Genomic DNA, 17,785 nt, shown 5'->3' on the forward strand with positions numbered 1-17,785 from the left:
CACACACATCACGGACTGAATTATGTCCCCTTGCTCTCAATAATTCATACGTAAAAGCCCTAACCCCCAGTGTGATCATATTTGGAGATGGAGCATCCCAGGATGTAAGCAAGGTTAAATGAGGTCAAAAGGCTGAGCCCCTGATGCAGCAGGCCTGGTGACCTTTAAAAAGAGACACCAGCATCTCTCCCTGCACACGCAGAGGGAAGGCCATGTGAGGACACAGCGAGAAGGCAGCCAAGGAGAGAGGCCTCACCAAAAACCAACCCTGCCATCACCTGGACTTGTACTCCCAGCCTCCAGAACTTAAATTTCTGTTGTTTAAGCTTTCCAGTCTCTGCTTGTTATGGCATCCTGAGCCCAATCCCATTCACTTTAAAATCTAAAACAAAGACATGGAATGCACATGGGCCCCAGCCCAGAGAAAGGTGAAATGCCTTATATTTGTGTATTATTTTATGCTTTACAGAACCCTGGAGCAGAACAAATTATTGCCTGTTTTTCAGATCAAAAAGACTGTGTTTCAGAGAGGCAAAGAGATTTGCTCAAAGTCACACAGTGAGAAGAAAACTCGAAGTCAATCCCTGATTTTGGGTGCCCTCTGTCCAGGATACCCCAGTTCTGTGTGCCCATCTCCAGCAGCCAGCTTCTCTGTCTCTCCCTTGGCTACTCTTTGGCCACGCTCTCCTTTGGCTGCTAGCGGCTCCCTGTGGGCACTAGGAGAGGTCCGGAAGTGCCTGTGTGTCCTCCAGGCAGCCCTTGATGAGTAAGTCACAGCTGCATGTGTGCCCAAGCCCAGCTGCTTTCCCAGGCTTGAGAGCACCCAGACATGTAGCTGCGTGGGACCCAGCTGAGGTCCCTCTCTGAGGACCTTGGCTGAAATTGCACCATCTCAGCATCTTCTCCTGCCCTGCCTGCTCCCCCTTCCCCTTATTATCTTCTCTAGGACACATCAGTCCTATCTGGAGTGTTCTTCTGGGAAACTGAATCCAAGACCAGGTACCCTTGAAGACCCCTGCCTCATGACAAGGCTGCTTTTCGGCCCCAGGCCCTGGTGCAATGGGAGCCCAGAGGTTCACAACTCTGGCGGTAGGACATAGAGGTTGATGGTGGTAGGAGTGGGAAGGGACACCCTCTCCTCTTTCACCCATGGGAGAAGAGAATGAGGCCCTCTGGCCTTCAGTGACCTTTATTACTTTACTAGTTTCAATGTACAAAAATATTTCAGTGAACACGTTTTTAAAAGATCACCCAAAGGTAAAATAAGCAGTTAACATACTGGGATATGTCCAGCCAAGAAGGTTGCATGTGTTTAAACAAAACTAGGGCCACACACACTCCCACATAAGGGTGGAAAATGGAAGAGGTTTTAGGGCAGTGAACGCGAGAGACAGATATGAATGTGAGTCTTGATTCCACATGTCCCAGCAGTGTGACCTGAGACAACCTCTCTGAGCCTCAGTTTCCTCATCTGCAAAGTAGGGATGATAATAATGCCTAATTTGGAAGGCAGTAATGAGGATTAAATGAATGAATGTATATAAAGAACTTAGTAGGGTCTCTGGCATTGAGGAACTCCGGGGATATTTTCTACTATCACCACAATCACCACCGTCATCACTGTCATCATCATCATCATCGCAACTGTTGTAACCAGAGGTTACAAATCAGAAGCCTCTGTCAGGGTTCTGCCCAAAGATGCATTTTGTCTAGTCCAAGCAATGCTGCTCAAATACTCATTTGCTAAAATGTGACATTTGGGTGACTTCACATTAAAAGACAGAGTGCTAAATGAAATAAATAGGACACACTTGTAAATACCAAATCGTTTCTCTGGTGTGAAAACCTAAAAGTGTAAATAAGGTTCAAAATGCATAATTGATAATGTGAAATGGGAAGAAAAGGTCTAAAGGAGTAGGGGAAGTGAGAGGTATAGGGGAAAGGAAAGAAGGGATAAGAAAAAATATGAGAAAAGGAAAAAATGGAAGCAAAGTCTTTGTAAATAGGGAGGGGTGGAGGGGGTGAAGGGAGGGCTGGGAATGGGGAAAAAATAAGAACCAAGGTACTGAAGTAAAGGTACAAGATCCCAAAGATGAATGTAACTGTACTGTATACCTAAAATGTGCCAATAAACTTCTTTTTGGGGGGAGGGGGGCTACTGGGGATTGAACTCGGGACCTTGCACTTGCGAGGCAGGCACCGGAATCACTGAGCCAAACCCCTGGCCCCATGTACCAATAAATTTAATGAAAAAAAAAGACAGAGTGATGATTTCTTGAAAAGGACAGATTGGGTGACTTCTGGCCCATACAGCCACAGAGTAAGATCAGCTGGAATTGGGATGTGGCTGCCTCTTTCAAGTGGTACCTGGGCTCCCCACTTGCCACAACCCCAACCTTGCTTCCTTCACCTGCATGCCAGGTGCCCATGAGCATTCACAGGTGAGCCCAGTGCTTCTCCACACACAGTGACACATGCTGCTCACAGGAACATCTGCACCATATTTTGATGCCCCCCTAATGTTCCAACATGTGTCTCCATCATCACTTACTTAACCAGATTCCTACAGTGGAACATCGGAGTCAGTTCAAATTTCTCATTTGTAAACAACCCTATGATGAACATCTTGAACCTACCAGCTTGGGCAGGTGGAAGAAAGTTGTTGGAAGGGCAGGAGCTGCAATGCTACAGACACCCATAGGTAGAAGATTTAGGATGAGAACAGGCCAAGACAGAGAGTGGGTGCTAAGCTAGGGGATCATATGGGAAGGACCCAAAGGACATTTCTGAAATCATCAGCAAAACTGTTTCCCTAAATGTAGTTATTACTCTCTTCTATAATAATAGGTTGGTTATTTAGTCCTCTAGGGAGGGTTTATTTATTTATTCAGTGTGTTTGCGTGTATGTGTATTGCTAGGGATGGAGCCTAGGGCCTCAAGCATGTTAAGCAAGCACTCTGCCACTGAGCTACATCCCCAACCCTGGGGAAGGTACAAAAAAGTGCTATTAATAGGCACAAAATCTTTGTAAATAGGGAGGAATGGAGGGGTTGAAGGGAGGCCTGGGCAAGGATGAAAAATAAGAACCAAGAGAGACTATGTAAAGGTGCAAATTCCCAATGATGAATGTCATTATATTGTGTACCTAAAATGTACCAATGATTAGAATGAATAATCGATAATGCAAAATAGGAAGAAAAGGTCCAAAGGGGTAGGGGTAGTGGGAGGGGCAGGGGAAAGGAAAGAAGGGAAAGGAAAAATGATGAGAAATGGAAAAAATGGAAATAAAGTCTTTGTAAATAGGGAAGGGTGGAGGGCGTGAAGGGAGGGCTAGGAATGGGGAAAAAATAAGAACCAAGATGCGTTATGTAAAGGTACAATTCCCAATGAGAAATGTAATTGTGTTGTATACCTACAATGTACCAATAAGAGAATTTTTTTTAAAAAATGCTATTAAGGAGCCAAGGCCATTGCTTGTGCCTCAAATTCAATGATCTCAGACCAGACAGAGCTGAAGGCACCGATACCTAAATTCAAGTTGCCAACTCGTCAAATGGCCCAGGGCAAATCTCACAGATTTGCCTTTCTCTTTCAATGGGGAGAGGCAAAAGTCTAGGTCTTTTACCCAAATGGACAAAGTTATTTATTGTGAGGGTTGAATAAAATAATATCTAAAATAAATCCCAGTTAAATTTTTAAAAGATCTATAGCTGGGCAGAGTGGCAGCTACTCAGGAGAGTGAGGCAGTTGGATCACAAGTTCAAGAGCAGCCTGGGCAATTTAATGAAACTTGTCTCAAAATAAAAGGTGAAAAGGGCCGGAGATATAACTCAGTGGTAGAGCATTTGCCAGGCCCTGGATTCTATCCCTGGTACTGCAGAAAATCAAACAGATAAAAAGTAAATAAAAATAAAAGCTATAACAATCCTAAAAGAAAATCCCAAAGAATATTCTTTGTAATCATGGAGTAAGAACTTTTTAAACATATGAAGTCCAAAAGTACAAAGGAAAATGCTGACGTACTTAAGCACATCAAAATTTAAATCTCCATCTAGCCAAAAATGGAGAAACATAATGCAAATAACAAACAGAAGAAAAATCTACAACATACATGACAAAGAGATATTTTGGGGGAAAAAAGAAGAGCTCCTGCAATCCATAAGAAAAAATTTAGAAACCTAACAGTAAAAATAAATTGAGAAAAAGACATAAACAGGCCATTTCAGAAATATACAAATGGCTTCAAAGCTAATAATCAAAGATCCATAAATTTTTCCCACATTCACTTGTCAGGAATTTTAAAGGCTAATAATATTCAACGCCAGTAAAGCCATGAAATGCAAATTCCTGAAGCGGCTTTGGAGGTCAATTTAGCAATAGCTATCAAACTAGTAAACCGGCAAACCCTTTAACCCAGCAATTTATACTTCAGGGGATTTATTCCCCAGAATTATTTTCCCAATCTAGCAAGTTTTCAGTATAAAGATGTCCCTTGCAGTCCTGTGCATAAAAGTGAAAATTGGAAGCAATGTCACTGAAAGCAGTGTGCTACTGAGCCACCTGTGTGGGACACTGCACAGCTGGGCTCTGCATACACATGTGTGAAGTGCATCCAGCACTGTCCCCTTGGGGGAAGAAGAGGGACTCCATTGACCTGTCACCTCCGGTCTCCCCCTGGGTCAGAACCACCCATAGGGCATTGACTCCCTCCAGCCTCAGGCAGCAAGTGCAAGACTTTTGAGACAATTCGCAAAGGAGCTTCATGCAGCAGCATCAGAGAAGTCCCACGCAAGGGACACCTGTGCAGAGAAGGCTGAAGCCCACTCAGAACTGCTCAGTGCAGCCTTGGCTAAAAGGACAGCCCCACGGTGGACTGGGGAATGAACCATGGGTCCACTCAGCCAAAAAACACCTCTGCCTAAAGGAGCTGCTGCTTTCTCCCCTACACTGAGACCCACTGGTTCAAGTGGCCAGGATTCCAAATCTATAGCTATATTGTTTCTTCTCATCTTCTCTATCTGATACCATCACCTCTTCCACCCAGTTTTCTCTCATTTCTTTGGAAATCCTCATTACTGTAGAATGAGGTGTCTTAGGTTTTTCTCTTCTGCTTTCCCTACAAGCACAAAAGCCTTGTGGGCCTTCTTAAACCCTTTGTGCTTGCTAATAGCCCTGGGAGGAACTGTAGTGGATACTATAGTCTTGGTCTTCCCTGCAGGTTCTTTCTTTTAGAGCTGCCCTCTTATATTCTATGTGTGTCTGCTGGAGCTGTCAATCAGTTTCCATAGCAGCAGGCATGGTCTAATAGAGATCCTCCTAGATCAGGTTGGTTCAGGGATAGTCATGTGACTCAAGCAGGGCCAATCAAAATTCTTCCCTGGTAATCTTCTCAGGGAGTTGGGGGGGGGGGGGAAGCTATATATATATATATTCTGACATCTGGAGTCACTGTACTGGATTTGGGGATTGCCAGCCACATATTCCTGCCACTCAAAAGAAAACTGAAAGAATAAAATCATCAAATAAGGAAAAGCCCAGCCTAGACATGGAGAAAGAGTCCCAAGAACATTGCTTGATTCGTGGCTTCAGCTGGCCTTCCATCCCACCCTACTCAGATAAACAATCTAATAACACATTTTATAAGCTTTAGATAATTTGGGGGAATTTTTGTCATTTGCAACTAAAAGAGGTAAAAGGGAAAAGATTATGGGTGAGGCAGTGAAAAGGAGGGTTACTAAGACCCCCAGCAGGTTCTCAGAGTCCCTCTTGGTTAGCAGAAGCTTCTCTTTGTTTTTTCTAATGAACTACACTCCATTCATTACCTACTGCTGTGCCCATGGAAAGAAAAAAAGAAAGAAAGAAAGAAAGGAAGGAAGGAAGGAAGGAAGGAAGGAAGGAAGGAAGGAAGGAAGGAGAGAGAGAAAGAAAGAAAGAAAGAGAGAAAGAAAGAAAGGAGAGAGAGAGAGAGAAAGAAAGGGAGAATTACAATTCCCATTTTTCCAAAAAAAGGAAATGACAACACATAGAAGCTATATAAATTTGCCAAACCTATATGGCTGTAATGGGATTTAAACCTGATTTCTGTGACTCTGAAGTTCCTGTTCTTCATAATTTGCTATTAGGAAAGTGCAGAAAAAATTTGAATTACACAGGTTCATTCAGAATTGCTGTTCTGAACCCCAGTATCTCCTCAGATGGTCACAAACATAAGAATTTGGGTCACCCCAAAGAGCTGCTCACAAAGGATCCTAGAGGATGTTAAGAGTGGGAACCATGCCAACAAGAATTCATCGCCAATCCCCAGTACCAAAAAAAAAGAATTCATCGCCATGGTGAGGCTCCCACCAAAAAATGAAAAGAGAGGGCCAGGGATTTAGCTCAGTGGTTCCACTGCCTGCCTTGCAAGCACAAGGTCCCGAGTTTGATCCCCAGGACCAAAAAAAAAAAAAAAAAAAAAAATGAAAAGAGCCTCTTGAGCCCTCAAAACTTTGGCTCATTGGGTTAATGAGCGAGGGAAGCTTCCGAGGGGACGCTGCGGGGCCAACACTCAAGCCCTGCATCTTGCTTTGACCTAATACCATCCCGTGTGCCAGTTGCCGAAGGCAGAAACGCTTCAGAATCACCAATGATTCTTCCCTCCCCTTCACCCCCACATCCCGGCCCCGTTGGTTCCAGATCCAAAGGGAACCTTGCCCTGTCTCCGTTTCTCCATCTCATCTCTACAGCTTGGGCATCCTTCACCTCTCACTGCTGCTCCCGAAGGGGCTCCCGGGGGCCCTGTGCTGGCCATTTGCCTGTTTGTGTTCAGATCCGAAAGCTACCCTTCCCGGCCTGCTCTGAATTGCAGGACACTGTCTTTCTCAGACCTCTTTGATCTCTGGTTTCTGGGTAAATTCAATCAGCAGGAGGCACCAGCGGAAGCCTAGAGGGATGGATGAAGGGAGAGCATTTCTGACCCCCAGCCGGCTTTGGGTGACCTCCTGGGCTGCATCTGTGTCTGCTCAGTGGTCCCATCCTCATATCCCGGACCCAGCAGGGAACCCTAACCGTCCCTACCAAATGGTTCCAGTCCCCGGCTTCTGATAATAGTGCCTCCCCTCTTTGTCCATTTGTCCATAATTACAAAGATGCTTCCTGATGGTGATCACTTCTGGGTCATCTCATTGTCCGCTATTTGGCTTCTCTGCTGTTGCAACACTTACATACCCATTTGCCACATTAAACACCTTCTGTTTGAAACAGGCCCTGACTGAGGGAATTCCCCTCCTATCCATCTTCTGGACACCTGGGTAACTTTTTCAAATGTCAATTAAATCAAGTTATTCCTGCTTAGAATCCTAGAATGGCTTCCTATCACCCTTCAAATAGAATTCAAGTTCCTCGTCACGGTCTACAGAGCTTGCCCCTGCTTACCTGCCCACCTCATCTCCAGTCCCTCTCCAGGCTGTACAGTGCCTCTGGCCCTCACTCGGCCCTCTAACATATCAGTCTCTATTCCTCCTCAGGCCCTGTGCATGTGCGATTCCATCTGCCTGGCAAGATCTGTTCCCTATTATCAAACTGCCTCGCTCACTCCTTTTTCTCCTTTAAGTACTAGCGTAAGAGGTGTGATTGAAAAATACAGTGAATGTTTAATTTTTTAAATTATTATAGTGAGAGACACATTAACATTAATCCCCCTCAGAATACTTCCCTGCACTTCAAGCACTCTTATCCCATCATTCTTGCCAACTTCTGAAGCAGTTCTGGAAGTATTCATTCGTATGTGTCTTTAGTTGCACTGTCATGGCTGCCTCGATGTCCTGAATTGATTCAAAACATTTACTTTACATGATCATTTTGACTTTGGAGAAAAGCCAGAAGTCACACAATGCAAGATCTGGTGAATAATGTGGATGAGAAAACACCGTAGCATTTTTACGAGGCTGCCTTTCCATTGAATGGCACCCAACAGCAGCACTCACTGTACTTTTGATCATACTTCATAGAGACATGAAGAAGACTCAAAACTGCTTCAGAAAGTGGTAAGAATGACGGGATAAGTGTGTTTAGAATGAGTGCAAGCATTTTGAGCAGGATTAACAGCAATGTGTCTCTTACTGTAATACTATAAACTTAACCATTTACCATCTATCTGGTCACCCCTTGTAAATGAGGTGAAGCCTTACACCTTCACCCCCAGGTATCCAACAAAGAGACCCTGTCGCCCCTTTTCACTCTCTTTCCTAGTACTCCGGATGTTTCCATGATAAGACATCCTCTGAAGTCGCTTATTATCATCTGTTGGCCTCTCTCCAAGCTCCACAGAGCAGATCCATATCGTGTTCCTGTTGCATGTCCAGGGTATTAGTCAGAGTTCTCCAGAGAGATAGACAGAACCAATGGGAGATATTATGGGAATTGTCTCATGCAATTACAAAGGCCATGAAGTCCTGAGATCTGCCACCTACAGGCTGGACAACCAGGAAAGCCCATGGCATCATTCAGTCCAAATTGAAGGCCTAAAATCCAGAGGAGCTGCTGGTGTAATTTCCAGTCCAAAGCCAAAGGCTTTGGAGAGAAGGAAAAGAGAAAGGAGGTAAAGGGTGGATTTGTGGTAAGTTCCAGAGTCCAAAGACCCAAGAAGCAGGATCTCTGATATCCGAGGGCAGGAAAAGATGGGTGTGCCAGCTCCAGAAGAAAGAGGGAAGCTGGGTCTGGTGGTACATGCCTGTAATTCCAGCACTCTGGGAGGCTGAGGCAGGAGGATCTTGATTTTGAGTCCAGCCTAGGAAACTTAGTGATTTAACAAGACCCTGTCTCAAAAAAAAAAAAATTAAAAGGCTGGGGATATAGCTCAGTGCAAAGGCCCTATGTTCAATCACCAGTACAGAGAGAGAGAGAGAGAGAGAGAGAGAGAGAGAGAGAGAGATTTCTCCACCTATTTGTTCTGGCCAGGCCCTCATGGATTGGATGATACCTGGGAACACTGGGGAGAGAATGTCTTCTTTACTCAGTCTACAGATTCAAATATTCATCTGCTCCGGAAACATTCTCACCGACACACCCAGAAAAAAATGTCTTGCGACCCTTAGCCACCTCAGGTTAGCTGTCACATGCAGCCCAGGAGCTGGCACATATTAGACACCAAGAAATCTGTGTCCAGTGAGTAAATCCATAAGATTGTCTAGCTGATGCCCATCAGTGGGGAGTCACATGCGGGGCACAATGGCTGTCTTGGGCTGGGTTCTCTAGAAACAAACCCTAAAAGTCCACATGAAAGTGACACACACTTGTGATCTTAAGCTGAGGCAGGAGGATCATGAGTTCAAGGCCAGCCTGGGCAATAAGATCCTGTCTCAAAGTAAAACTAAAAGGGCTAGGGATGTAGCTCAGTGGTAGAGCCCTTGCCCGCATCCACAAGGCCCTGGGTTCATTCCCCAGTACTGCAAAAAAATGTATAAAAGTGATTTATTACCGTGCATTGCCATGACACACCAGTAGGCAAAGTCCCATGGAGGGATCCTGGGGCTCTCTGCCCCAGGGAAGAGGCTCTGGGCACCAGGCAGGTCTCATCTTAAAGTTGACCAGGCTGGAGGTGAGGGAGCTGGAGTATTTACCCCCATCCATGACCAAGCCAAGGGGTATGAGCTGCCACAGGGCAGGGAACCAACCTAAAGTCCTAGCACAGTGGGGTCTGGGAGCCCAAGACAGTCACCAAACTAAGACACTTAGGCACTGGCAGTTGAAGCGAGCACATGCCCTGGGGGACAGTACAAACAAAAATGGTGAAGGGGTTTGGGGACAGGAGTAGGGCACTGACTGTGTTTGCTACAGAGCCCTTTGGAAATATCTGGAGATGTTTTCTGACTGCCATGAACTAGGGGTGCTGATGCCTCATGGTCCCCAAGGACCAGGGATAATTAATGTGGTACAATGTGCCACCCAAGAAAAACTGCCCCACCCCAGATGCCAAAAGCACCCCCAAAGATGAGCAATTATCCACTTCTCATCCCTCATTTAACAGATGAGGAAACTGAGGCCCAGAGAGAGAAAGTGAGTTGCCCAAGCCAACACGGGAAGAAAGCCACAAAGCCAGGGAGAGAGCACGGACCACTTCACAGCAGCCCTTGGCCCCTCGTTCTTTGCTAACCCTAAAAGAGAACATCACAAGCCCAAGGACAAAGTCCCTCCTGGAATTCTAGAGGTGGGAGCCCATCCTCTCTCTCCCCTGGGTGAAGTGGGGAGAAATCAAACTTCAAGACATTAGAACAAGTGGCAAAGCAGATGTGCAAACAAAGATAAGGGAGACAGGGTTTCCACAGACAAATTCATGCCCTGCTCGGTTGAGACATTAAAATGAACGAACTGAATTTCATGCCATATGCAAATCCTCAGCAGCTGTTGGCTCTGTAATCACAGGAGACTTAATGTACTAACTAAACAAGAACAGAAGATGCTGGCACGCAGGCTCTGGGCAAGCCCACGGATGGCAGAGCCTGTGCTCCTCTGAACCAGCAGGTGTACAGCGTTCATGGCAGACAGCAGGAAGGGGTTCCGTGCCTCTCCTCGACTCTCCTTTCCAGAAGTGCCCGTGGCCACAACAACCAGGGGCTAAGGAGGAACGTGGCTGTCTTGCACCCTGGTCCTTCCTGTGTTCCAAACATTCCCCACTGGGCTCCTTTCTCCAGTTGTCAATGTTGACTCGGTCCAGCCCTGGACTGGAAGCTGAGAAACAGCCAAATGACCCCAGGTTTGGGTCCCCCATCTGGATCCAAAAGAGTGGGAAGCTGGCGACTGGCTGCTGGTACGGGGTTCATCCCACCTGAGGATCCCGGGTCCTTCTGACTGTCCAAGCTAATAATTATAACAGCAAACACTTACCAAATGTTCAGTGTGGGCCGAAAGCCAAGCACATCACTTTCTGTGCATTATCTCCATCTTCCCCTTTCATTCACTCAACAGACATTAATGAAGCACTTTTTATGTGCCAGGCAGTATGCTGAGGATAGAGCAGCAAGCGGAACACACAAAAAGGTCTTGGGCCTCACAAACCTCTTGGTTTCTGGTGGGACCGACATCTTAAGCACAGTTATGGTGAATGCTAAGAAAATCATTTTGTACCTAGTTTATCACCAACATTCTTGCCTTAGGATGAGTTACATGTTTAAAAGTTGTTCTAAAGAAAAATATTAAGTAAATGATAATACAGTGATTCTCCAATGGGCTAAAAGCAGGATGGATTTCTTCTCCCATATAACCCTGCTATAGGTTTTACTATTAGTCCCATTTTACAGTCAGGGAAACTGAAGCTCAGAGGGGTAAAGTCTTATGCATGAAGTCACACAACTAGGACATGGTGGAGTTCACATTTGAACCCAAGCCCATCTTCAAAGCCTGTGCTTTAACCACCAGGCTCACCCCAGCAAGACCCCAAGTGGCCCATTTCATTTTAATACAGAGGACCCTTGACTTAATAACTCAAGTTGGTCAGTTGCCTTCAAAGTCCCTCTCCTGTGTACTTTCAGGCCGCACTTCCTTCCAGGCAGATCTCAGCATCCTTAGAGAGACAATGGCCCAGGATTTCTCACTTAACCCCACACAGGAAAGGATGTTGTCATGTTCCCTCCAGAACTCGCTAAGGGTCAAATCTGTATCTGAGACTATCTGGAAGCACAAGCAGCCAGCATTCGGGTCATAACTCAAGACTTGGTTCGTGTGTTAAAATTAAAATTCCAGTCGTAACCCATGTCATTCGTATGTCAGGCCAGTCATAGCTCGAGGGTCCACTGCATCTGGGTCACTGCCACCAGCCACTAAAAGGCCCTTAGCACACGCTGTGTTAGGTTTGGGGGAGATAACCCGCGGGGCCTTGGGGTTCTTCTCCCCATTCTGACTTTTCTCTACTGTGAAATGGTGACACCACCTGCCTGACGCAGCGAGGAAAGCACAAACCCGCACACACAGGGCGACAATGACAGTCTGAGATGGGGCACGGAAGGGGGATGGACACCATAATTCTCGTGCAAACGCTAGTATTGTTGTCATTACTATCACTGGGCCTCCTAGCTGCTCCTTCAGCCGCCACAGAAAATGTTACTGCTGCGTATTATTCTCAGATTCCCGAGGTTGCCTTTACTCCCCTCTGGTCACCTCTGCAAAGTGTCATTTGCCCTCCCCCCAACGTCCCACCTGAGCTTGCTGCTCTCTTCCTGAAAAGTCCTCGGGCCAGTGCTCCACCAGGGCCTGAGTCACTAACCTGGGACATCAGACAACTAACTTCTCTGCAGCGCCTTGAAGCGGGGCCAACAGCACAAGTGGGTCCAGGCCCAACCCGGGCGATGGTCCGCACCTGTGAGTGTCTGTCTTTCTCTCTGCTGACCTCCACGTTCTATGGGAAGAACTCCAGGGGGCGAGGGTCTCAAGGCTCTGAGAAATACATTAAGAACAGTGAGGGCAACCACAGGGAGGAATGCGTGCGTGCGTGCATGTGTGCGTGCGTGCGTGCATGTGTGCGTGCGCGCGTGCGTGTGTGCGTGCGTGCGTGTGTGTGCGTGTTGGTTACTGGGGATTAAACCCAGGACTTTCACGCTGAGCTTCTTCCCCAGTCCCTTTTTAGTTTTTTATTTTGAGACAGTGTCTTGCTATGTTGCTAAGGTCCCCAGGGTGGGCTCAAACTTGCAATCCTCCTGCCTCAGCCTCTCAGAGTGCTAGGATGACAGACATGGGCCAGCTTCGAGAGGACTTTGATAAATGGAATCTGCAAGGTTCAATAAGAATCAGATAAGCCCCGAAACAAAGGCAGAGGTGCTTTTCATAGGTAAGAGAACGATCTGCCCATAGGAGAAGTATCCGGGGTTGGCGCTGCGGGCCAGCACCATGCAAGAGCCTGCAGACAAGAGCACCCTCCTGAGCCCACGGAGGGAGACAGCAAAGAATTCGGTGCAGGAGGGACTGGTGCTGGGCGGGCGGGCACCCAGCCAAAGGGCGGAGACGCTGGAGGTGAGCGGGACCTCAACACTGGAGAGAGAGGGATGCGGGGAGAGACCTCTGCCTTCGGTGTAAAGAAGGCGGGACCGCCGTGGTTGCGCGCGCAGCCCCGACACTGCGTTCGAATTTTACCGCCCTCTGCCAGCATCCGGCGGCGCATTAGCGTGCTGGCGAGCTACTCCTCCAGGTCCCTTGAATAACCCAGGCACCCATCTGTTGCTCTTCCCGGAGTTGAGCTGAGGGAGGAGCATGAGCCCTGCGGCAGAGACCAGTCCGGAAGACAAAAGAACCTGGACAACTGCAGAGCCACACAGCAGGGCTGAAGAGCAGGTGACTGGAGCATAAGGCAGGGTCTCGTCCGTCGCCACTGCTCCTGTACGAGCCCCCGGGGCCAGAACGCTGCGGTGTTTTGTCACATGCCTGAAGTCCGCTTCTGTCCTCCTCCATATACAGGCCTTGTGATCTGGCAACTGTCAGATCCTTACAGTAGTTCCCGGAGGCCCCGGGACCTGCCCACCCTTCCCACCTCATCTCCCCGCAGCCCTGGCCTCAGCCCCACTCCGTAAATCCCTTCTTTATTGTTTCCATAGCGCTTAGCAACTTCCGAGACATCATCTAATCTGCCTGTGTGTACTGTCTCTCTCCTCCCCTGAAAAGTAAGTTCTCCCAAGACAGAAATTGATTCTGTTTTGTTCACTGCCATCTCCCAGGGCCTGGGACAGTAGGGTCACATGATAGAAATACAATATACATATCAAAATTCCCCCCCAAAAAACATGTGAAACTAGGAGGAAGGGGCAGTGATTCGTGTATATTATGGGCATGTACAAATCTGCCAAAATGAAACAGTCAGACACGTTAATCTGCATAACTGACATGCACTGATAAAAATGTGGGGAAAAAAATATAATCATAGGGAAGAGAGGATTGTTAAATAAGTGGGCCCTGTTATGGTGTTTGTAACCATCACAAAATCTAAAGCAACACCAGGACACAACAGGAGGGCACAGTCGGTTAAAAATCTGGGCACCCAGAGTTTTCTGGGCAGCTGGGTCAGAAGCCAGAACTGGAGAGGAAAATGGAATAAGGAGAAGAAGCACCAGGTACAGGCCAGGGCAGGGCTGCCAGGGGGCTGTGCCCACGCTTGGGGACTCAGCTCAAGGACATCACCGGGACAGATGGTCCCAACGCTTCCTCTTACCCCAGAGAAGACCTCTGAACTCTCCCAGCATGGAATGTCAGGCCTATGCCTCCTGTGTCCGCAAAACCCCACATGTTCACCCCTGATGAGATGCGTCCAGAATGATCTCACCACTCGAGGGGCTCAGAGCTGCCTCCCGGGCCACCCTTGCAGCATCTCAACCCCAATCCGAAGATGTCTGTCTGGCCCAGAACTGAAGGCCCAGGCAGAGCTGTGGACCCACCCCACCTTGGGGATCTCCCGGGTGAGAGCTGCAGAGCCTGTAGGACATCAGCAGGCTGCTTTGCCCCTGACGGAGATATATCTCCAACTTGCTCCAAACCAGTGCGTCACAAACATCAGCACTCCACCATCACCTGGAGAGCTTCCCAACCACAGACTCTCAGAGTGGAAAAGAGACAGAAAGAGAGACTCATTCCAAACATCTCTGTAATCCTGGTCCTATGGAAAGGTTTACATGCCAGAAAATAAATACTGTACGTAACCCACTCAGCCAAGGTGCAGGGGTCCCAAAGTGGGGTTCAGCAGCAGCATCACCATCACCTGTGAGCTCACTGGAAATGCAGAACCGTGGGACCTGGCCCTGCGCTACTGAATCTGAATGTCATGGGATTGAGATCTGATGTGTTTCTATATTTTGAAAAGCTTTTAATTTTGAAATAATTTAGACTTAAAAATCAAAAACATGGCCAGGCATGGTGGCACATGCCTGTAATCCTAGCACTCAGGAGGCTGAGGCAAGAGGATCACCGAGAGTTCAAGGCCAGCCTGAACTATACAGCAAGACCCTGTCTCCAAAAAGAGACCAAAAAATTGATTACATAGAGTTTCCCTAGGTCTTTCACCCAATTTCCCCTAGTGTTAATATCTTACATAATAATAGAACAACTATTCAAACCCGGAAATTAACATGGATATAAACTCTACAGATGTACATTCAAATTTCATCAGTTTTTACACTAATGTCCTTTTTCTGGTTCAGGATTCCACATTACATGTAATTCTCCTACAGAATCAAAATAAAGCCATGTAAACCAGGAAATGACACGGAAACATTATTGCCAAGTAATTCTCAGACCCCATTTAAGTGTCAGCAAAGGGCCCAGTAAAAGTCCTTTCTAGTAAAAGGCTGCAATTCAGGGTCAGCCACACGGCCCAGTGTCTCAGCCCCTCGGTGTCCTCTAGAGTATGATCCTGCCTCAGCCTTTCCTTGTGTGTTGTGATCTTGACATTTGAAAACTTTTGTACGAGTACGAACTTCCCCCGATGAATGAATGTGGTCATTATGTACTACAAACATGTACTAATAAAAATTTTAAAATAAAGTTTAAAAACGACATTTGAAAAGTACTGGCCCATTCATTTGTAGAATTTCATTCCACTTGGATTTGCCCGATGTGTTCCCATAATTAGATTGAGTCACTGTACACCTAATCCCACATACACCTGCAGCCGCCATCTGGTGAACTGTGTGCTCACTAAAATTAGATGATTGCTCTCAAGCCTGTTTATGCTGGTTGCACTTGACCTGGTAACTATATTTTAGGTAAGTAGTAGATTGGTGATAAAATAGGAGGGAAAAAGAAAGTTGTTTCTCTAAAAACTAAGTGTTTTACAAAGCCTATGAAAAGCAAGTTCCTAAACAGACATTGATGGGGAATTAGTTGTAAAGGTAAAGGATGGAAAGGAGAGGGGGACTGTCAAAATCTGGAAGGATTCTGTATTCTGCCTTGCCAGGGTCTTTAAATTCTCATTACATTTAAAATAAACCAAAAGAGGAAATCATTTGATTTGTGCAGGAAAGATATGAGACTTTAATTAATCTATTATTAATCATTAATGAATCTAATATTGGCATTGGTTTTGATTAACTCCATATTGACACTGAAAAACTGATATGTAGAACACAAATCAATATGCAGTATACAAGTAAATGTAAGTTAAATAAAAGATAAAATATTCTAGGACATGAAGATTCCTGTTTTGCTATTCCAACAGACTTTTGACTTTCCCAGCAGACATAAGTTAATGGCAAATGGTATTAGGCTGGGCCCCAAGCTATACACAAGGACACATTGAAGTGAGCTCAAGGAATATGACTCAGCCCTAAAAAGGAGGAGAATGCTGACATTTGCTACAACATTGGTGACCCTGAGGATATTGTGCGAGGTAGAATGAGCCAGTCACAATAGTGCAAATACTGTATGAGGTCACTTGCAGGAGGACGTTGGAGTCATAGAGACAGAAGTGGAGTGGTGGATGCCAGGGGCTGGGAAAGAGGAACAAGGAGCAGTCGCTTAATGGGAACAGAGTTCCAGAGATGGATGGTGGTGATGGTGACGCAATATTGTAAATGTATTTCACGCTACTGAATTGTACACTCAAAAGTGGTCATGACAATAAATTTTATGTATTTTCCTACAATAAAAAAATGTTTTAAAAAGTGAGCACCACCTGCATATATCCCATTCTACAGAGTATTTAGGCAGAATTTAAAATAATGCATAACCTGACCATCCTTCTTTACTACTCCCACTGACTTGGGTTCTGGGTGGCCTTCCAATGTAAAAGAAAACATCTTCCAGAAGTGGAGACATTGTTTTGCTTTTTGTTTCCCAATTGCATTTTGTTGTTGTTGTTAAGGCATCTCTCCCCCTTTCATTCAAATAATTCACTTGGGATTATATGAGTATCTTTAAAACCATGGTAAAGCTACCTTTAGTCTTGAAAAGACATATTACCAAACTGTACAGCTAGAGACTTCCAGCATATCACATGGTGCCTTGTACATAGTCGAATATCAATATATATTGCTGATTAATGAACAAATGAAAGCTTTATTTTTTGTTTTTTGAGACAAAGTGTTGCTATATAGTTCGGGCTGGCTTTGAATTCACTGTGTAGCCCAGGCTGGCCTCGAACCAGCAGCAATCCTACTGCCTCAGCCTCCTGAGTACTGGGATTACAGACATGTGCCACCATACCTGGAAAGCTTCATTTCTTAACTTCCACAAGAGATATAAGAAGCCCCAGGAAAAGGAAAACCTGAAAAAGTTGCTTCAGTACATTTAACAAAATCTTTTATTTATACTGTGTGAGGTATGATCAAAACATACAGTGAATGTTTAATTTTTTTTAATTTATTACAGTAAATGACACATTGCCATGAATTCCCCTCACTTCAAACACACGCATCCCATCACTCTTGCCACTTTCTGAAGCAGTTCTGGGAAGTCCTCATCCGTGAGTCTTTGGTTATGTTGTGGCTGCCTGGATTCCTGAATCAATTCAAAACATTTTCCTTTCATTGTCATTTTGGCTTTAGGAAAGAGCCAGAAGTTTGCACAATGCTAGATCCCCAGTATAAGGCACATGAGGCCACGCGGTCTCATCACTAGCCTGCCTTCCCTCTGAATGGCACTCAGCCGCAGCATTCGCTGCATTTTTTATCACACCTCGTAAAGACACAAAAGAGGACTTCCAGATCGGCTTCAGAAAGTGGGCAGAGTGATGGGATAAGCGTGTTAAAAGCAAGGGGTTAATGGAAATGGTCTCTTACTATAGTACATTTTGTTTTAACGTAAATATTCACTGTATGTTTCGATGGCACATCGC

This window comes from Heterocephalus glaber, unplaced genomic scaffold (assembly GCF_053883595.1).
Source record: "Heterocephalus glaber isolate CG9 unplaced genomic scaffold, H.glaber_assembly_v1.0 deba00001687, whole genome shotgun sequence".
NCBI classification, from domain to species: Eukaryota; Metazoa; Chordata; class Mammalia; order Rodentia; family Bathyergidae; genus Heterocephalus; species Heterocephalus glaber.